Below are 22,364 nucleotides of genomic sequence, written 5' to 3'. Positions count from 1 at the left end.
CAATTGCTTTCAGTGCCCCGCCAGCGCAGCGAGCCGCCTCTGGCTGCGCCGTGTGGCTCCCCCGCCGCCCACCTGCCGCCCCTGGGTGCTGCATCCCGCTCCCGCCCAACGCTCTGCGACCCCCCCGCGAGCCCTTTGCAGCCTCGTCGTCGCAAGGCACCTGCTCCCCCAGGCCCGCTGCGCTAGAGGAGGAGCGCGGAGCCCGGGCGCCTGTTGCCGGGGCGGTTGCTATGGGGATGGGAAAAGCCGGGCCGCCGCCGTAGCAGGAGCAGAGCGCGCGGGTTTCAGCTCAGGCGCTGCCCTGCGCGCTCTATCCCTGCAGCCTGCCGGGGCGGGGGTTCTGCCGGCTGCCATAGCCCACAACGCGGACACCTGCGGTTCCTCAGCCGCCCCAGCTCCCCCTCCTTTGGGGCATGACTCAGGGCAGGTCCGGCTGGGTCGGTGATGGGGATGTGGCTGGCACGGAACTTTCCTGCAGGAGTTTGGAAGATGCATGAGACTGTCCCAGCTCAGGCTGCCCATCCCACCAAGTGAGTCAATAGAGCGTGATCCCTGGCCCAGGAGGCCCCATCGCCTTTGATCTCCTCTGCAAACGTCTCTCTTCCCCCCTCACTTCATCTTTCCTTCAGCTGATATTGATTCGAGCTTTATTATTTATTTGCATTGTATTCATGCCCAGAAGTTCCAAATCTGGATTAGTTTTGCACAGTACAGTACAGCTCTCTACCAGGTAGAGCTTACATTTTAACAGCTTTGAAATCAGTGTAGTTGTAGCAGCTTCTAGGTCAGCATATTTTTTAATTAAATAAGAGTTGCCCTACTTCATTAGATTGAGTAATATTTAACTTTGACCCATTTTACTCTTGATAATCGAAGATGGAAAATATATTGAAGTGTAGCTCAAGCACCTTGCTGCTGCTTATTTGGATACAGGCTAGTAGTGGGTTCTTTATTCTTGTCTCCTTCTATAGGGTAGTGTTATTGTATTTTGATTCATAGACTCTAGGACTGGAAGGGACCTCGAGAGGTCATCGAGTCCAGTCCCCTGCCCTCATGGCAGGACCAAATACTGTCTAGACCCTCCCTGATAGACATTTATCTAACCTACCTCTTAAATATCTCCAGAGATGGAGATTCCACAACCTCTTTAGGCAATTTATTCCAGTGTTTAACCACCCTGACAGTTAGAAACGTTTTCCTAATGTCCAACCTAAATCTCCCTTGCTGCAGTTTAAGCCCATTGCTTCTTGTTCTATCATTAGAGGCTAAGGTGAACAAGTTTTCTCCCTCCTCCTGATGACACCCTTTTAGATACCTGAAAACTGCTATCATGTCCCCTCTCAGTCTTCTCTTTTCCAAACTAAACAAACCCAATTCTTTCAGCCTTCCTTCCTAGGTCATGTTCTCAAGACCTTTAATCATTCTCGTTGCTCTTCTCTGGACCCTCTCCAATTTCTCCACATCTTTCTTGAAATGCGGTGCCCAGAACTGGACACAATACTCCAGTTGAGATCTATATCTTCTTGCAAGAATAAGAATTTTTACACTACGCTTCAGACAGATACAATATATCAAGTGAAAAATTCAGAGACTTCAAGATAAGTAGCTGAACAGGCAGGTGATGGTAGAAAGTAGAGCCTGCTATTTTTGCATAACCTCCAGCTCTCCTTATTGATATCACTCCAGGGAATAATGACACTGACTGGCATGAGCTCAGTCACTACAAAAAAACCCAACATGTATTTGTTACTGAAAATGGATACAGAGAAGCTCCCCTTCTGGTTGTATTGACTCCAAAGATACTTTGGCCCTATGCAGGATGTATACTACACCCACCCTCCTTTCCCATCTAGGTTGTCTATGGATGGCACTGATGTGCGCGCACACACATGTTTTCCAAGGGGCCTAAAGTCAATCATTTTACTAGGACCATTAGGGATCTTGCTAATCCATAAAAATGTTATCTTACACCCATGCTGTCATAACAGGAAATGGAGACACATTTTTAGTGGAGAAAGTTGTATAAAATGTAAATAGATGTCCATAATAACATAGGCCTGGAGTCCGCAACTTCTTTCATCTGAAGAGACTGCTGTGCCTGTGCTGATGCCCATGGACTTCAATGCAGCTCCCTGGAGGCATAGCAGTCTGTGCATACTCAAGAAATTCCAGGCTCAGGCAAAGATTAGGACTATACTAGTATGTACCAACAACAACAAACAACTAAAGTTGAGAATAAAATTTACTTATCACAGGTATCATTTTCAACTGATCTGTAATTTTAAAATGGTATCTAATGGGGGAAAAAAATAGTTGAAACCAAAACCAATGAGATCACGCCAAAAAGGCAAGCAAGCAAAGTTGATATGTGTTCTGTTTGTCACAGAGATAAATGTAGATCAAGGTAGTTGCAAGCCTTAGCCTTCCCTCCTTGTACTGTCTTTCAAAAAGTAGAAATTAATCCTTCACACCAGAAAGGAGGAGTCTATGGTAAATTAAATGAAAAGTGAAAGATTAAGAGGGCAAAGAGGAGTTTTGAAGAGTAAATAGCTAAAGACATTTTTAAAAATCCCAAGAATTTCTTGAAGCTTATCACAAACTTATCAAGAATTTCTTGAATCCTGAGAAATGGACAAAAATATACTGGAGTACAAGTGAGCAAAAGAAATCAGAGAAGAATAAGGAAATAAGAGAGGATGTTGGGAATATACTAATTCCAGAACTAAAAAATATGGAGGTTTTAGGGGTGATCCTTAGAATTTTAGACCAAAGAGCATTGCCTCAGAAACAGGAAAATTGATTATGTTAACTGAAAAATAGAATTCTAAAACTCCCAGATGGTGTAATGGGGACAAACCAGCATGGCTTCTAATCTGTTAGAATTCTTCAGTCATAACAATGAAGTAATGGATAAAGAAGAAGTCTCTCAAAAAGTCCATCCAAAAGTCTATTAAGGAAATTATATAGTCATAGGATGAAAGGCAAAGTATTGTCATGAATTAGAAAGTGGCTAAGACAAAGGATAGGAATAAATGGTCAAAGGTTAGCATGGCTAAAGTTAACAGTGAGGTGTCCGAAGGTTCTGTACTAGGATGGCTGTCAATTAATCTATTTCTCATTGGCAAGGAAAACAGGGATTAGCAGTGAGGAGGCAAAACTAGTGGGAGGCACAAAGTTATATAGGTCAGTCAAAACTGAGAAGAAAGTGAGGAATTTCAGAGAGGGCTAACAAAAATTAGGTAAAGAGACAGCACAATGGCAGATGCCAAACGTCTTTTACTAAAACAAAAACAAAGTCAAATCCAAAATATGAGTGTGATGGGTTCGGTCACAGAGATCCCCTTGGGACTGTCGCCTGATGTGCTGAAATTACCTCTGAGCCCATTTTCCCTACTGGCTTGGGACTTCAGAACCCTGCCTTGTTGAGCCAGACATGCTAGCCTGCTGCAACACAGACCCAGGGTCTGGGCCAGACCCACAAAGCTGCAGATTTTAAACAGCTCAGCAGGTTACCTGTCTCCAGCACCCAGACACCCAGCTACCAATGGGATCCAAACTCCAAATAAATCTGTTTTACTCTGTATAAAGCTTTTACGAATTTACCCTGTATATTGTACGCCCTCTATATCACTGATAGAGATAGTACCTGAGGCATATAATCACTTACTCTGAGTTTATTAATAAACAAAAGTGATTTTATTAAGTATAAAAAGTAGGATTTAAGTGGTTTCAAGTAATAACAGCCAGGACAAAGTAAGTCACAAAGAAAAATAAAACAAAACACCCAAGTCTAAGCCTAATACATTAAGAAACTGATTACAGATAATCTCACCCTCAAAGCTGTTCCAATAAGCTTCTTTCACGGGTTAGACCTCTTCCTAGTCTGGGCCCAATCATTTCCCCTAGTACAGTCTTTGTTAGATCCAGCAGACATCTCAGTTGTAAGCAGGGGTTCTCTCATGACTGGCAGACCCCTTTGTCCTGCTCCACCCCCTTTTATAGCTTTGACACAAGGCAGGAATCTTTTGTCCCCACCCCCGCCTCATCAGTGGAAAAGTACAAGGATTAAGATGGATTCCAGTACCATGTGACATGGTCACATGTCACTGTAAGACCCCTAGTCTCCATTCTTCCTGGGTTAGCCCACAGGTACACAGGAAGGTTTGCAGGTAAATAAACCATTTACAACCAATTGTCCTAGTCAATGGGAGCCATCAAGATTCTAAACCACCATTAATGGCCCACAGTTTGTATAATTACAATAGGACCTCAGAGTTATACTTCATATTTCTAGCTTCAGATACAAAAAATACATGCATAGAAATAGGATGAATATATTCAGTAGGTTAGAACCTTTGTTATAATACCTTACAAGAGCCCTTTTGCATAAAGTATATTCCAGTTACATCATATTCACACTCATAAGCATATTTCCATAAAACATATGGAATGCAATGTCACAATGGGCAAGTTGGCGGCTCCAAGCAAGAACCCAAGGAGGTTGAGAGGAAACTCGGTTCACGCCAGATAGCTCTGTTGCTGGGAGAAGTTTGCATCCTCATCCCATAGAATGGGCAGGTGTTTTGGTTGCCCAAAATCTGTGGAGTCCAGAATCACCCACCGGGAGGCCTAATTCCCCTACAGTTTAACCTGATCTTTCCACAATCCATAGCAGCATTGCTCCATAAACCATTGCTCCTGAAACCTGTTTACATCAGAGTGAAATAAATAAATCCATATTTAGGCTCAGCATTATTTTACATAGTGGCTTCCCACAGGCTTCCAGGGAAATGGTACTATGGACACTGTCTGCAGTCCTCCTAGTTTAGGTAATCATTTCACCTTCTCCCTCATGTCACCCTTATGTCTGCCTTCTTCTACTGCATTTGATTCACATTTTATCCTAGCTACTCTTGAAAGGGGTAGTCTCAAGTGCTTTTTTAAAAAATCAGGGATCATGAGGGCGGTTTTGTTTCATTTCCCCTACATGTACACACTCGTCTCTCATTGGTATTGCTTCTCCCATTTAAATTATTAAGTGTTGCTATAATCATACTGTTGGTAATCATTTTAATGATTAACGTGAGTGAGGCAATTAATGTATCAGATGGAATCTTAATTAAAAAAGGTATTTAGCTCTGGGAAATGATAGTTTTATATAAATTATTTTCTATTAAAATGTTGACTGTTTGGCTGAATGTAATTGTTTCATGTTTTGATCATAATATGAATGCTGCATCCAAGTGATGTGTTTTTTATAATCCATCTTCTGTGCCCTTCATACCCAAATTCTGCCCACCTCATCTTTACAATTACACTTCAAAATGTCAGTGCCATATTTTAATAAGAAAGGTCAATATTCTTCAGATATTTTGTACAGCTATTAAAGTAGCATTAGGGCCACCACAATGCATTAATTCTTTAATCTTTCATATACAATAAGTGTTCGTGTAGGTTTGAACATGAATTATATATTTAATGCCACTTTGCTGGATCCATCCAACAGCTTATTTGTGTGCCATATTTTCAAAAGACGTACTACTGCACATGTATTTGTGCATGCCCAACTTATGAGCACAATACACAATGTACATGTGTTACTGCACACACATTTTGCCAGCTAGCTGGCTAGGTATATGAAAATACTTGCTTTGTACATTCACACTGGAAATCTGTATGTGTAACTTCACCAAAATGTGTTTACAGAATGGCACATTTACAGGTTTAACTTTTGAAAATATGGCTGTAACAATTGTCAAGCATCTAAGAGGGTTTCACATGTATCACCATACCCCATTCTCCCCTTCTCCATGCCCATTCTGAAAATGGCAATGGATCATAGATCCATGGATCATAGAGGCCTTTGGGCCTGCACCTAATGCCAAAGTATTGCACGATTCACCTGCTGCCATTTTACTAGAAAGGGAAGAGATATATAGGTGTGTATGTCAGGCACAAGCTAGGAGGCAACCCTCATACCCTCTCCTCCTCACATGTATCAGCCCCCTCAGAATTTCCTTGGCCTTGTCAAGCAGGTCTGTATCCAGAAGCATCTCTCAATTGGGTCTCCGTTATTCCTCACCATGATAAAGGAATCAGTGTCTGTCGTTGTCATCACTTACCTCAGGATCCTTTTGGTGGGCCATTACCCAAACCACAGGTGTTAGTCAATCCTCAGACTTTGTTGATTTCCCCATGAGACTTCTGTGAGATCACTAGCTTCCCACTAGTATCTGGAACAATGGATGGGACTCACATTAACCCTACAACCCCCAGCTGACAGGTTTCTACAGAAAAAGGACTTGTTCTATGATCATGATGGCTGCGTGCAGTGCTTGCCTGGTATTCATGGAAGTGGTGACCAGCTATCCCAGCTGTTTCCACAAAGGTCCAGCTCACGTGTATCTTCAATGGAGAATTTTTGGAGGGCTGGTTGTTAGATAAAAAATGATACATGGGATCTTTCCCTGCCTTCCCACCACCTGCCATTGGACTACTATCCCATTATCAGCAGCTCCCATTCTGCCACCAGCCCCTATTCTTACACTGTCCATTTCACATGCTAAAACATGGGCTTCATTATCCTGAAAGCTGGTCTCATATGATTTCTTACCCTCACAAGAGACAGAGGAGACCCTTTCTGATCCCAACTGCTGATCCCCATTATCTGTCCTCTGTCTGCAAAAAAAATGATTTATCTATGACCACAAATCAAAACCGGTCACCAAAAGAGCCTTTGATATCCTAAAAAATGTGTTTCAGTTCCCTTCTTCCACGTGTGGGACATCACAGCATTGACCTACTAGGTTTGGGAAAGATATTTCTTGCACTCTGTATATTCCACAGCACAACCATACAAAAAGGAATATCTTCACATTCAGGGTCAGATAGCAGAGGTATAAAGGAGAGTGGTGGTGGTGAACTCTCAAGACACCCCCTAGGAGGAGGTGGTCCAGAAGCCACTAAAAGCAGCACTGAAACAAATTGCAAAGGACAGACTGCTGCAGGAGGCATTAAGAACTACTCCTAGCTCAGAAAAAAAGAGGAGTAAAACTACAAGCCTCATAGGACCCATAACTGGCAAATTAAGTGCTCTTTATATGCATTTAGCTCGTTCAAGCTCATGTGGGCCACTTCCCTGGTATCAGTGATGCATCTCAACACATTAGAGATTACCATGGCATGCAACCTACTATATTATTTCCCATGAGTCATATTCACAGGGGCATAAATCCATGACCAGAAGAGACCATTGTGATCAATCTAGTCTGACCTCTTGTATAACATAAGCGGTAGAACTTCCCCAAAATAATTCCTGGAGCATATCTTTTAGGAAAACATCCAACCCTGATTTAAAAATTGTCAGTGATGGAAAATCCACCATAGTCCTTGGTGAGTTGTTCCAATACTTAATTTTTTAAAGGTCAGAGTAATTATGCCTTATTTCCAGTCTGAATTTGTCTATCTTCAACTTCCAGCCATTGAATCATGTTATACCTTTCTCTGCTAGACTGAACAGCCTATTATTAGATATCTGTTCACCATGTATGTCCTTATAGACTGTAAGCATGTCGTAGGGTCTGTGGCTGTTCCTCCCAGTCAGTCAGTCTTGGTGGGAGGCCAGGCCCCCTCACTACCACATATCTATAAAGGCAAGGCTCAATGGGGAATTAGCAATCCTGGGGGGCTCTGGCCCTCTGGCTCAGGCAGATAGTGGACAAACGAAGGCCTCTTTTCATAAAGTGGGTAGGCTGCCACAGGGGTAGGAGGACCCGACCCCACCCTACTCCAGTGGATCCCAGCCCAGGGCTCTAACAGTGGTGGATGGTTCCACCACTTGGTCAGCGGGGATCCTGCCAAAACATATTGACCTGAATTCTGGCAATCCAACTGAACTATTGTCTGGTATCCCTGGCTACTTCCTACTACCCCTTTGGAGTGTACCTCTGTCTCCTGGGATTTCTCTGTTTCCCCAGGGTATACATTCAGCAACAGCCCCAGTAGCTCTCCGGGTATTGGTCCAACAGCAGTCCCAGCACCTCTTTGGGTCCTCAGTGCGGCAGAGCTCCATCTCGGGAGCAGGGCTCAGCAGAAGATGAGAGATGTCTGCTTCCTTCTCCGGCTCTCGCACAACTGAGCAGCAGGGCCCATCGTTTAAACTTCCATTCCCACCCTTTTGCTTCTGGTAGGGTGGGTGTGGCTTCTCTGGCTCTGCCCACTGGGGAGGAGGGGAAGAATGGCTCCTCCCTGTCAATCTCAGAGGGAGGCCACGCCCCTCATTACACATGTCAACCCTTAACCTTCTCTTTGTTAATCTAAATAGATTGATCTTGTTGAATCTGTCACTATAAGGTATGTTTTTGAACCCTTCCATCATTCTCATGGCTCTTCTCTGAATCCTCTCCAATTAATCAACATCTTCCTTGAATTGTGGACATGGTATTCCAGCAGCAATCACATTTATATTTGGCGATATTTAAAAAATCATATTGTTTGCTTGTGCCTAGCTTAGCAACCAATCCAGATTGCTCTGTATCATTGACCAGTCCTTATTTACAACTCCCCCAATTTTTGTGTCATCTGCAAACTTTATCAGTGATGATTTTATGTTTTCCTCTAGGTTGTTAATAATGATTTTAACAGCAGAGGACCAAGAACAGCTCCCTGTGGAACATCACTAGAAATACACAAATTTGATGATTCTCTGTTATGATCTTTTAACAGTAAAACCCCTTGATGATCACTTCCAGATCCCTTGTTGGAGGCAAGGTGATCTCTGGTAAGCTTATTAGCATGGGTAGGCTCTTTTATCATTTTAGTAATGCTTTCACCTTAAGAATAAATGTGCTTGCTTAGAGAGAGCTGGATGATAACTGTGACAATTACAACTGTTCAGAGCCTCTAAGAAAGGAAGGCAAAGCAAGATTGCTTAGGCAATCTGACTTGCTGAGGAATTCACAATCTGGAGCCTGGAAATACCCTAGTCAGGAGGAGGAGAGATATGGATCTCTGCCCAAGAGTGGTGACAGCTGGGGAGCCAGAAGCCTGAGAATGGATGCCCTTGTTGGACTGTAGAGGGAGAATACAGGTGCAGTTGCCCCAAACAGTGAAACTCCTCTCTAAGGATCAAGCTGCTGGTCTCCAGGGAGCCTTTGTGCCTGAGAATTAAGGGGATGGATTTAGTCTGCATAAGGTCAGACTATGTCAGTTTCTCCCACGCCCAATTCTCTTGTCCACTCTCCCTGCCCTTGCTGACTACTGGTCAGCCTTAACTGAAAGAGAAAGACAGACTCACCATTATGTGAGTTGGATGTTGCTTCAGCTATCAATGACCAGGGATGCAGAGTGCATCCAACCCAGTGGCTCGGGGGAAATCCGTGGAAAGGTGCTTTTCAAAGGGAAAATGTTTAACAAGCTTATTTTGCCCCATCATTCCATATAATGAGACTAGCCTTGTGCATGTCACAGCTGCAATATTTGTAGATGATGCTAAAGTGTAAGAAAATTGTTTGAGATGGACTCAGGTGTATAAGGCAGTCTTGTTTCCCCTGCTTCTTCCCCTGCCCTTTGGAGCTAGCTCACTGGGCAGTTAGGCTATCACCACTCATGTGTGCCTAGTACACATTCAAAATGCACTGACAAGTATCCCCATTCACTACATGTGGCATAAGGGTGTAAAGGACAGATAGAGTTAGCTATGACAATGCCATGAGGCCCTAGGCACATGCATCTGAGTACATTACCTGGGGCCTAGATATTCAAAGGTGCTCATTCTTGCCCTGTTTATTTTTTCCTTCTTGTGGTCATTCAATTTCCTACCTCCTCATAGGCCTTCTCCCACAGCCCCTTTCCTGGAGTACACACTTTTCCTCTGTGTATCTCTAAGCTTCACTTGTGGAAGTCTTTTCTTCTACTGAGCCACAGGCTTGCCTTTATATAGCCTAGAAGTCACGTGCTGCCTCTTGTTTACCTGAGGTCTGGACTTTCTTGGAGAATTACATTGTCCAGGTTTTTTTTTAAAAATAAATAGCCAAGTACCAGTAAAAAAAGAGGGCTAGTGTTGCCTGCTCTTAAAGTGGCTAGTACACTCTTCTACAATGGCTTTATTTCAATTGGGAATGAGATATTTACAAATACTGTGATATCAAACATCTACATTATTAGTTATTCTGATTTGCAGTAGGAAAGTCATATTATGGACCTGATTAACCATTGCCTTGCATCACATGAAAGCATTTACACTTATGCGAAGTGGGTGTAAAATACTGCCAGATCAAAATGTTTGCATTTTACTTCCACTTGTACAAGTGCAAAAGGCTATACAAGGTATGAAGCAGTTGCATATCAGATTGTATAGAGTTAGTTTAATATATTTAGCAGGCCTGTAGTGAACAATACAGTTTTTTGGTTCAGCAAGCAAACAAATCAGAAAAAAATATTCAGTTCATTTCTGATTTTTATTTTTAGAATTTGTCATCAAGTTGGAGAAGACTATTTTGGGTCACACAAGTCTACTTCATGTCCTTCCTCCGAATCAGCCCTAGATAAGATTTGAATCCACATCTACCTCCTAGGTGAGTGCTTTAAACATCAGGCTATAAATATATAAATAATCATTGGGCCAAAGTGGAACAGCTTCAACAGGAAAGACTGAGCACAGCACTCATACCCCTGCATAGCCTAGTGATTTGGGTATGCACCTTGGAGTGGGGATTTATTAGTTTAAGTCCCTGCTCCAGATGGGGATACAAACTTTGGTCTCCCATCTAGTGTCGTAACCACTAAACTAAGACATACACATGGTTTCCTGAAGCTGCCCCTAGAAAGCTTTCCCCCCCCATCCCCCCCGAATCAAGCCTAATTGGGTCAAATTCCCAAATAGTTTCTGGTCAACCAAAACTGCATTTTTCAGCAAATAACCTGTTTGTCCAAAAAATTAGTGATCACCTGTGAAAAGTTTGGTTTAAGTGACTTGTCCAGCATCACATAGGAACTCTGTGTCTGAGACAAGGATAGAATTCAACTCTCCAGATCAGCATTGCTTTGTGGAACAAACAGTATATGATAGGTAATTAAAGTCTGTATCATAATGCATATACACAAGGCGGCTGAATTAAGGTGGCCCAGGCAAATTTAATTTTGGTGTTTTCTAATTTTTGAGTGCTTGACTTTATAATTTTAACATTCTTTAGATGCAGGGTTTTGTATAATAAAGTTTCCTAGATTTTGAGAAAAGAAAACTCAACACTCCCTATCAAATTACAGTGTGTGGACCTGTGTTGGCTCAATAGCAGATTTAAACCCTTTAGACCCACAGCACAGACCTCTGTCACTAAGCTACTATCAGAGTAACTGGTACCAGTAGTAGATTACCATCTTCTCTGTGCACCAGCCACTAATGAGAGATAAGGCACACATTTTGCCCACTGGTTGTCACAGTTATTTGCGGACAGCAAAGAAATGTTGAGACTCAAGAATTCCAACTTTTAATCCAGGTTACGAGGAGAGTGTACTCTAGTAGTTAGGCTCTGCTGTCCCTGTCCGCCTCAAGTCTGATCCTTTCTGCCCCACCCATTGAAGTCTTAATCCAGTCTCTCCCCCACCATGGTCCAGACCAGGGGTCGGCAACCTTTACTATCAAAAGAGCCATTTTGCCCCCTCTTCCACTAAAGAAAAATAGTCTGGAGCCGCAAAACATAACACTGCTTATAAACTTTTAAAAGTTTTAATCTTTTTTTAATTTTACCTGTTACAACAACAGAATACAACAAACAGAAGTGCAGTGTGCATGTGTAGGCCTACTTTGAAATAAATTAAACACTGAACTATGCAGGCCTTTTTGAGTCCTTCCCGAATTTGTGTAAAATTAAAATAAAACGTAGCCCACTTTAATATAAAAAAACATAGTTGCAGCTTAGCAGTTTTAAAAAAGTAAACATAAAATTAGGAACGTTTTTTGACAAGTCCATTTCAGTGTGCTCTCATCCTCTTCGGGTTTCTTTCTCGGCCAGCAATCAACCGAAGCACCTGAACATACAATAAAAAACTACATCAGCTCCGGGTCTGAAATAAATGTTTTTTTCTGAATAATAATAGCCTATTAAATGCTAGTGTTCTCACCTGTTTAATGTGACTTCTGTTTCTGAAGCTCGATGCTGATCTTACCTATGTCGGGGCTGTAAGATGTGACTTTGATCTTCACACAGGACTGTAGGCTCTCATTTGTGAGGCGGGAGCGATATTTGGACTTTATGAAGTTCATGCTCGAGAAAACTTGCTCGCATAAGTATGTTGAGCCAAAGATGGACAGGACTCCAAATGCATACTTTCTCATGTTCATATACATGTCGGGAATGGCACTCCATGTTTCAAAAACAAGTTTGTCGGGTTTGGGGAGGTTTTCAATATCATTCCATTTGTGCTCTTTAGCGAGAGTGGCCTTCTGACGGGCGACTTCTTCAAGATCCGCTGTCAGGCTTTTGAACTTCGACACCCATAAGTCTTTATCCGCTATGTCGGCCAGTTCAATTTCAAGATCGGGCTGACTTATCCCTGTGAATGCGGATATGTTCAGCAGGGATGGGTTGATGTCCAGCGGTGTGACAGGGAAGGACAGAGTGTTTTTTTCCTTTCTGAACTCGCTGAATCTTTCTCCAAATGCAGCTTGCATTGCCATAATTGCACGGTGTAAATAATCACAATTTATGTGATGTTCTCTTCTTTGAACTCTCTCAGGGAGGGGAAGTGAGAGAGCGTACCTCTCTGTACATCTCTGGCGAACACTGTCATCTTGCGCTCAAACGCCAGAACATCCTCCAGCAACTGCAGGGCCGTGCTTCCCTTTCCCTGGAGATGTTTTATTCAGCGTGTTTAAGTGACTTGTCATATCCACCATGAAATAAAACTTTTCCAGCCAATCGAGGTCTCCCAGTTCGGGATGGCTGAGGCCTTTGCTTTCCAAGAAGGTTTTCACATGTTCCAGACAAGCAGCGAAGCGTTTCAGCACGTCTCCCCTTGACAGCCACCGAACTCTGTTGTGCAGCAGGAGATCCAAATATGCGCTCTCGACTTCATCTAACCATGAACAAAACTGTCGGTGGTTTAACCCGTTTGCAATTATTTTGTTCACTATCTTAATAACGAGGTTCATCACTTCCACACATTCAGGGGGGAATGTTTGAGCGCACAGTGCTTCTTGGTGCAAGATGCAGTGAAACGTCATCAGCTCTTGATCCAGCGACTTTTGAAGTAAATTCACAAAGCCCTTCTGTGCTCCTCTCATACTGGGTGCACCATCAGTAGACACTGACACCAGGTGAGTGGTGTTTATTCCTTTGGCTTTTAGACAACTCAAAACAGCCTCACAAATGTCCTGTCCCCGCGTTTGGCCCTTTAGTGGTATGAGTTCAATCAGTTCTTCCTGCGGCCCATCAGAGTTCACATATCTGCATAACAGTGCTGTCTGCTCAATATCGTTTACATCACTTGACTCATCACAGGCAATTGAATATGCTTGAGCTGAATTGATGTCATCAATTTGCTTACTGGTGATGTTTGTTGCCATTTTAATGGTCCTGTCCTTGACGGTCTTTGCAGAGAGAGGCATTTCTTTAATTTTCTGAATAATTTCCTGTTTGTTTTTGAATTCAGAGAATAGATGCTCTGATATTTTTATGAACGATTCTTTCATGTATTCTCCGTCTGTGAACGGCTTCCCCCTCCTTACGATCTCATGAGCTGCCACAAAACTAGCAGCTGTAGTTGAGTTTGGAGAGTTGATCCACTTCTTGAAAGTATGTTTGCTCTGCTCAACTTTCTGTAGTAGTTCCGAAATCGCTCTTTCACCCATCTTCAGTTGGGTACTTTTCAGAAAATGCTGAGTGCTTGTTTTGAAAATGTCTTTAAACGTTACATTTTTTGTTGTTTGCTAATTTCTCGCCACATATCAAGCACACAGGTAAGCCAGCGTCGTTGGCAGTGAAGGCAAAGGAATCTGTCCATGCAGAATTAAACTCTCTATTTTCTTCTGAGATTTTTCTTTTTTGGGATGTATTCATGGTTAGCTTACCGCGGGGGTCGCACACTCAAGAAGCCACCTGCAGGTAAAGGCGAGGGCTATAGACGTGGATGTGACGCATATTTTAATTGACAAATTATAAAAACTTTTTAAAAATTCGATGTTAAAGTATCACCTCGAACTCCAAGATAACTGTGCAACAAAATAAACAAAAATAAAATAATATATAAATAAAAATTAAATTAATAAATAACCGTTATTCTTTTTTTTTCTTTTTTTTTTCTTTTGTCAAGGCCGAAGGGAGCCACAACAAGGAGGCTGAAGAGCCGCATGCGGCTCCGGAGCCACGGGTTGCAGACCCCTGGTCCAGACCCACATCCTCACCTTTTCCCACTCCCATATCCCAGTTGCCTTCCCTGACACATCATGCCTTTGCATGCCAGTCAGGTTGTTTCCTTCTTCTCAACCACGATGCCTGGGTGCTAGCAGAGGGAGAATTGACATCATAGATGACACAGTCTCCCTGCTCTCAATTTCTGTGCCCAGCACCACAGCAGCCCTTGCAACCAGAAGGAGCAATTCAGATGGAATCGGAGAATTCAGCTACCAAACTGTATCAAGTCTCTGCTGAGCATGTGTGCATTGACATTTTTCAGATGCTCTTAATTTGGCCACATTTGGACACCGGTTCATGGGAACAGAAAAGGGCACATCCCTGACACCAGTGAGACACACCCCAGCCAAATTTCAAGTCAATTCTCCAAAGTATGGAGAAGCTAGAGCTTCTCAATTAAGAGGCTGAGAAAAAAATTTAAGGGGTCAAAACAAGACATTTTTCCCCAACCTTATTCTGAGAAGTGGCTGACCCACTATTGCTAAAATTTTCTTAACAATTCAGCCTGAGAGATACTCTGAAGGGAAATTTTCAGCCCAAATGTTTAAAATCTGGCAAAGGTATAAACAACAGAGAAAATGGTCTTGTAATGGAACATGTCAGGCAACCTGAAATATGAGCATTGTTACCAACACTGCCTATAGCAGAGGCAACATCTATTCAAAGATTTGTATTTTCAAATAAGATAAGGTAGAGACTAGAAATGGAGCAAACCACACGAGATTCAAAGATTTTGCCTGAATAAGCACATAAAAGTTCAGATAGTTTGGATCAGTTTTGGAAAAGCACCTCATCATCTTGAGTCTGCAAAACAGGGCCGAAAGTCTCATGAGAACAGACTTCTAAGGAGATTTATAATTAATAATTGTAGCACATAGAGGCCTCCGTAAGGCATCTGGCTCCATTTGTTATGTGCTGTAAAAACCATCTCTCTGTGTAAGCTTGAAAGCTTGTCTCTCTCCCCAACAGAAATTGGTCCAGTAAAAGATATTACCTCACCCACCTGGTGTCTTTAATAGCCTGAGACGAACAAGGCTACAACAACACTGCATATATCTAGTAAAGAGACAGTGCCTGCCCTCAAGAGATTACCACCTTGGTTGATGTTTCCCATTTCCATTCTTGATGGAAAGTGTCACGAGAAGATAGAAGTAAGAATTGTTTCATGGATTAAAGATGCTCTCAAGAGACTAATATTTGATTAGCTTTCTGGCCTTATTTCATTAGGGGCTAACAGGACAGCTGTTCTCTCTGAATACTATGGGCACTTACTGTTCCAGCCAGAATCAGTAAGGATAGAGACATGAGAAAAAGAAAAATAATGGTGCATGGAAAGATCATCAGCTGAACTTTTTTCAACATCAAAAAAGATTCAGTTCATACTTGGTTCAAGCTTTAGATGGAAGTTAAATTGCTTTTTAATTTTACCCCAACCTGTTTAGCCTTCCTTATCATGTAAATATACTGTATGCTTATCACAGACTGCTAAAAAAGATGAACTTACTAGTATCTTGATAAGAATGAAGTCCGCCTAATGAATGACAATATACTCTCTCAAGAACTGCTGTTCTGATTAAACCAATGTGTCAGTTCACTAACTGACTCTCTAAGCAAATATAAATGGAGGATGTTATTGATGCTATCCAAAACAAGTCCATTCCCCATCTGGTACACCAGTGCGCTTCACTATTTTTGAAGTGGGGGCTACTTTGGCAAAAAAACCTTCAATGTGAGAGCCACATGGGGTGGGGCTGAGGGGTTCGGAGTGCGAGAGGTGGCCCAGTGTAAGGCAGAGGGTGTGGTGTGGGTATGAGGGCTCTGGCGCGGGATGAGAGCTTTAGGGTGGAGCTGGCGATGAGGGGGTTTGGGGTGTAGGAGGGGGCCCAGGGCTGGGGCAGAGGGTTAGGATCTGTCGGGGGAGTGAGGGCTCTGGCTGGGTGTGTGGGCTCTGGGGTGCGGCCAGGGATGAGGAGTTTGGGGTGCAGGCAGGCTGCCCCGGGGGTGGGGCCGGAGGACTCCCCCCAGCCTGCTCCCTGCCAGCAGCACAGGAGCTCCAGGGGACGGTGCCCTCTCTGCCTCCTGCGAGCAGCAGGGAGCTTCAGAGTCAGGGGAGAGGCCCACAGCAGCCCTGCAAGCCCCAGCTTGCTCCCCTCCCCAGTTCCCGCCCACTCCCGACCTCTCTCCTCTCCAGGTCCCTGCTGCATGGCCCTTTAGAGCTGATGCACGGCTATTTATAGCCTGTCATGCGGCTGCACAACTTAGAGGGAACTTAAGGAGCTACACTTAGGGTCGATGGGAGCTGCCACTGGCTCACAGGCCTTGCAATGAAGAACACTGTGGTACACTATGCCATTTGCTGAATCCACTGCCATTCCACCAATTATTTGTGGTATATCTCCTGAGGGCATTAAAAATATCTCCCAAACTTTATTCACAAGACATTCACGTATGGACATAATGAAGGCTGGAACATATGGCCAGAATCATCTAAAGCTCAGCACCTAGCACCATGTATGTAGCAAATCCAGAAAACTATACATTTGTAAATTAACTGCATCTGCAGGTACCCAAACAGCAGCTGTTTCTAAAGGGTATTTAGAGTCTCCATTTATGGTAGCTCTGTCTTCCATTTGCAGTGTGAAAAGGTCTTTGCCTGTTTCTTTAGCGCTGGTATAAAATTAAGTATAGGGTGCTAGATTTCTGTCTCTCTCTTGCAAATGGAAACTAGGTTATTGCATATTGTGATTCTAGTATTTGGGTGGCATTCAGCTATAGTTATGGGCTGACAGTTACTATTGTTTGAATAACTGTAACTGCATTTATGTTCATTTAAGCATGGAGATATATTGCCAATATGGAGAGGCAGTACCAGAGGCTAAAGCAGCTGCAGAAACAGCGGGCTTTTGCAGATATGACTCTGGTATCTCACAGATACTCCAGGATCTGCATGGATTCCGGGCTGGCCTCTTTAATCCACAGGAGTTGCAACCAGCAGTCTTCCCATGCCCCCAGTGAATTATCAGAATTCTGAAGGGACTGTTGCAGAGATTTCCTTCATCAGAGCAACCTTGTGAGAGTTTTTCTATGGGAGGGCTGTCCAGTCCGTTGAGTCTCTGGGCCACATATTGAGATACAATGAGCTGCAAAATGTTGGAAAAGTTTTCAAGTGGTGAAAAATATTTTTATTAAATGTCACTATCTTTGACTTTCCTTGTAATATGATATTTGAAACCATATGGAAAATGGTTTCAGATGGTTTTGCTTAAGTTAGAGGGGATGGGCTTAAAATGGAAAGCTAGTATAACTTTAGGTTTAATTACTGAAAAGAAAAGCAGTATATTGTTATAGCGCATGTTTGGATTTTGGAAAGAAAATACAGATCAATTTACTAAAACAGTTAACCATTAAGTCACATTTATTGACTCTCTCATATTTGGCTGTTTTAAGGAATGCTAAGGAAGATGCAAGCTTAAAGAATACAAAAATAAATAAATTTGTTAGTCTCTAAGGTGCCACAAGGACTCCTCATTGTTTTTACAAAAAATAAAGTTTAGGAATGTTCCTTGTTTTTCCCCCTATTTCATTGTATCTGAAGCAGTAATACTGTTCACTTTTTAAAAGCTAATTGTACCTTATATCCCCCCTTATTTTCTAATTCATCACAGTTGCCACAATGTTTTGAATTCTTTTTATATATGCTCGCAAGGCAATACAAATAAAAACATTTTGGTCTTTCAAGTACTATTAGTTTTGTAGCTTCTTAAAGCTAGGAACAGAAGACCCTAAGGCTATGTCTACACCAACTCACAGAGACTTACTCAAGCTAGCTATCATTGAGCTAGCATGCTAAAAATAGTAACATAGGCGCTGGTAGTGGTGCTGCACTCCCTGGCTTGAAATGGTTTCCATTATATATATAGGATTTACAGTTTGGTTCAATGGCTCTCAGAACCCCAATTATAAAAATTGTTCCAGCACCTTAAATAGTAGTGAAGCCATAGTAGCCTGGGCAGCAATAAGCAGTGGCATGGACTAGCTGTTCTGAGTATGTACCCTTGGGGTTGGGGGTGGGTTTGTACTTGGGGCAGCTAACCCATGCCACTGCTCAATATTGCTCATACTACCACAGCAACAGTACTATGTTTAGTGCTTTAGCTTGATGACAATTAGTGCTAGTATAGCAATAAGATCTGGGAATCACACCCATAGCTCCAAGACTTAGTTCACCTGATTTTACTAGCAGGCACACTGCAGTTCTCTTTAATCACTGGCTTCAGAAGTCAAGCATCTCTACATGATGAAAATTCATCATGCTAGAATGCTGAAAGTGTTGCTCTGCATAGGCCAGAGTGATGTAGAAATGCAACTATTCAGTCACATATCTGGAAGAACTGTCTGATAGTTTACATTATGCTCTCAAGAGGGCCAGATTTCATTATCATTGGCTCATGTCATTTGGGGCCAACAAACCAACTACTCCATTTTATCATTCAGTACCACCATTCTCCAGAAGTTATTTGTCCTTTGTCTTGAGATCATCTCCTTAAATTATCTAGTTGACAAGATAGGTAGGATAGTGTGAGTATCACCGTTCAGCAGTCTTGCTAATACTACACTGGATGTTATAATATGCAAAAATCAAGAGTGATAACTGTTAAAAGTGCTGTGTGTTTTCACAAAGCTTCACCCACAACACTGGCCTACTTGAACCCCTATTTACTGGGCTGTAGATAGAATTCTTAACAAGTCTTACTTCAGTCATTACAACACTAATAAACTCCTTTGTAAAGCTCGTTTTCTTCATGTTTGAAGACAACTGATGTGAGTGGTTTTGGGGGAAAACTACTGAACTTTCTCTGGCCACTTGAACAAGATTTGATAAAAGATATATGCTTATTTTCTTTTTAGATCTTTGTGAAGATGGTTGTAGATCAATTGCCAAGCACAAGTTAACTAGCAATGTGTATACTCAGTTTCAGATGAATTTTTAATCTAGCCATAATAACCAGTCACTATATGTATGTGCATTGATCTGTGTGTCTGTTAAAGAGTAATACATTTATTGTCATGATGTGTGACACTGCTAAAATATTCTTCTGTCAATAGCTGTACTAACCTTATCTGGAAAGTTAATTTAAGTGTGTGCTGATCTTAAAATTCACAATTTGTGCTATTTTAATTGGTTGCTTAAGTCATCCACTCAGTAATCACACAACTTACAAGAACAGCAGCACAAATTGCAAATATTTTCAATAAACTGTATGCAAATGATCTGCAGATCAATAATTATTTCCTGAAGAAATGTGCAATTCCACATAATGAATTCACTTGAGAAATTTATGAACTGTTCATGAACAATTTATAAAGAGGGAAAGGGTAACATTTGTGAATAATTATTCTTTGTAAATTATTCCCTCGACTTTACCATCAGCCCTGTGTAAGTCTCAAGTATCTGTTTTTATTTCCACACATCAATTCGTGGTACCAGAGACGGATTAAGTTTTTGAGGGGTTCTGGGCCAGAGCAAGTGGGGGCCTCTCCCCACCCCTTCCACCTGCAGGAGTGCCAGGGATCAGGGTCGAGGCACAGGGGCTTGCCCCACTCCATCTACCCGGCACTTCTGCTGGGAAACGGGGTCAGGGGCCCATTTTTCTGGAGCTCTCCAATTGGCCAGGACTCAGGGGCATGGGCCCCGTTGGCCCAGTGGCTAATCCGCCACTGCATGATACAGAGCAAGTAGCAAAATATAATCTTTGCACACTATAATTGGTGTGCTGTACTAACTGTGTAATACAGATTCTCCCACTGGGATAAAAATAGAATTTAAAAATGGATACTGGTTTTCTAATATTTCACAGTAAGTGGTCACTAGGGCATTTATACTCCAACTTTTCAACAGAAGACAGAAGTTAAATATATCATAACTTGTTATGATTTATGAAAGACATGCTATTAAGTCAAGGAAGTACAAATCATGGATACACTTACTGCCATGGTTAGAGGACACCTGTCACAGCTAGATAATAAATACTTTGCAAGAAGTAATGATATATGTAATGTTTCACAGCTCCTTTAATTGCTTCCAAGTATTTGCTCTAAATGGTTCTCTTTGGTTTCTTGCACTAGTCAATGCTTATTAGGTGTTGGCATCAAACAACAATCAAGGACAATGAACTGCTCCTAAAAAAGCAGTGCAAAGACTGGAGTGCATTAACATCAACCACGCTGATGGTGTCACTCCATTATTGAAGTACGATGGGGGGATGCAGGGGGGGGACGACACAGAGGCTATGCATAATGCAGGGGCACATATCCTAGCTGGATTCAGAGTAGCAGCCGTGTTAGTCTGCATCCGCAAAAAGAACAGGAGTACTTGTGGCACCTTAAAGACTAACAAATTTATTTTAGCATGAGCTTTCATGAGCTACAGCTCACTTCTTCGGATGCATAGAATGGAACACACAGACAGGAGATATTTATACATACAGAGAACATGAAAAGGTGGAAGTATGCATAACAACAGGAAAAGTCTAATCAATTGAGATGAGCTATCATCAGCAGGAGGAAAAAAAACTTTTTGAAGTGATAATTAAGATGGTCCATAGAAGGTGTGAGGAGAACTTAACATAGGGAAATAGATTCAATTAGTGTAATAACCCAACCATTCCCAGTCTCTGTTTAGGCCAGAGTTAATTGTATCTAATTTGCATATTAATTCGAGTTCAGCAGTTTCTCTTTGGAGTCTGTTTTTGAAGTTTTTTTGTTGCAAAATTGCCACGTTCAAGTCTGTCACTGAGTGGTTAGAGAGGTTGAGACATCTCTCAGGCTTTGGCTACACTTACACTTCAAAGCGCTGCCGCGGCAGCACTTTGAAGCACTAAGTGTAGTCAAAGCGCCAGCGCTGGGAGAAAGCTCTCCCAGCGCTGTCCGTACTCCGCCTCCCTGTGGGGAATAACGGACAGCGCTGGGAGCCACGCTCCCAGCGCTGGGGCTTTGACTACACTGGCGCTTTGCAGCGCCGCAATTTGCAGCGCTGGAGTGGGTGTGTTTTCACACCCTGCTGCAGCGCTGCAAATTTGTAAGTGTAGCCAAGCCCTCACACCCGTACTCCACATCCCTGACTCCTCTTTCAGATGCAAATCAAGGTCCTGGTGTTGATTTACAAAGCAATACAAAAACTCTTTCTATATTACACTCTCTCCCCTCAAAGGAGGTTTACTTGACATTGACACCACACCTTTACAGCTCCATTCTCCAACTTCCCTCTCATTACATTTTCTCTCTATCCCTATCTATAAAAGAACCACTGATTTTGACACAAGATTATAGGAAATTCCACAAAGGAGCTCAGCACTCTATAGGATGCTATTACTGAAAGGGTATTGGGTGCATAAAAATCTGAGAAACAGAGAGGTGCCACTACTCTGAAGGCTCATCTTTCTGGGAAGACCAGTGCACAGACATGTCTGTCCTGAACCTTGCTTGGCTTGGGATCAGCTTGTTCTCTTCTGATAATTTGTTCCATAGTCTATGAGGCCTTATGGTGAGAATTCTGTGCCTCCAGTTCTCGATAGCTTCACTCTGGATTTTGTTATTTGCATCAACTCCAATGTGCTCTATGTGAGTCGTGGATGAGAATACAGTTCTTGAGTTAGTCTGGCCCCAGTCAGCTTCAAGCCTTGCCAATCAATACCTAGACCTTAACGTGGATCCAGAACAGAAGGAGGATGAAACAGGGGGTGAGCAGAGCACAGGTTTAAGGGAAGTGTTCAGACTGTCTCTCAGCCAGGAATGCTGGCACATTATGCATGAGCTGTAGCCTAGGTCATAAACCTCAGGCAGAGTGAGTCACAGTAGTCAAGCTAAAGGTGATAAATGCATGTAGTACAGCTGCCATATAGTTGTCCAGAAAGAATGGGCATGGTCCCTTGGCCAAATAGAGATTATCAAAAG

At 42.5% G+C, this 22,364-nt stretch overlaps 1 long non-coding RNA gene across 1 annotated transcript; it reads left to right on the top strand.

The window, feature by feature from the left end:
* Nucleotides 1–341: 341 nt before the first annotated feature.
* On the top strand, nt 342–15,506 carry LOC123371576. Its single transcript, XR_006579849.1, has 3 exons — nt 342–530; nt 10,468–10,574; nt 15,381–15,506. It is a non-coding gene; the product is annotated as an uncharacterized LOC123371576 (long non-coding RNA).
* Nucleotides 15,507–22,364: the final 6,858 nt, after the last annotated feature.

This window comes from Mauremys mutica, chromosome 5 (assembly GCF_020497125.1).
Source record: "Mauremys mutica isolate MM-2020 ecotype Southern chromosome 5, ASM2049712v1, whole genome shotgun sequence".
NCBI classification, from domain to species: Eukaryota; Metazoa; Chordata; order Testudines; family Geoemydidae; genus Mauremys; species Mauremys mutica.
This window is presented reverse-complemented; position numbering and strand designations above follow the sequence as displayed.